Genomic DNA, 737 nt, shown 5'->3' on the forward strand with positions numbered 1-737 from the left:
GGAGTGGCCACTGCACTCCAGTCTGGGCAACGGAGTGAGACTCCAACTAAAAAAAAAAAAGAAGAAGAAAGAAAAGAAACAGACGGTTCTCTAATGAATTTCAGGCTGTTATAATAATTTAAGAATATACATGCTTAATGAGTCGACTGACAATAAAATGCAAGATATGAGGTAGGCATAAAATAGTATATGAATTGGTAGCAAAAGAAGATTGTTAGCTCTATCAGTCAGAGAACACTTAATGAAAGAGATGGGGACTTAGAAATGGATAAGATTTGCATAGGTGAAGGAATAGGAATTCCTGGCAGGAAGATCAGAATGAGTACAAGGCAGGTATGGGGACAGTAATTTAGTCCAATAAAATATTTATTTAGCATCTTTTATTCAAAGGGTACCATGTGAAAAATATAGACACCACTTTTTTTTTTTTTTTGAGTTGGAGTCTCACTCTGTCACCCAGACTGGAGTGCAGTCACTGCAGCCTCGACATGCTGGGCTTCAGTGATCCTTCCACCTCAACCTTCCAAGTAACTACACCTTCCTTCCAAGGAACTACAGGTGCGCGCTACCATGCCTGGCTAATTTTTTGATTTATTGTAGAAATGAGGTCTCACCAAGTTGACCAGGTGGGTCTCGAACCCGCAGGCTCAGGCAATCCTCTCACCTCAGCCTCCCATAGTGCTGGGATTACAGGCTGAGCCACCGAACCCGGCTAGAAACCACTTTTATGGAACTTA

The sequence above is a fragment of the Carlito syrichta genome, unplaced genomic scaffold (assembly GCF_000164805.1).
Source record: "Carlito syrichta isolate Samal-C Ts95f unplaced genomic scaffold, Tarsius_syrichta-2.0.1 Scaffold273278, whole genome shotgun sequence".
NCBI lineage: Eukaryota > Metazoa > Chordata > Mammalia > Primates > Tarsiidae > Carlito > Carlito syrichta.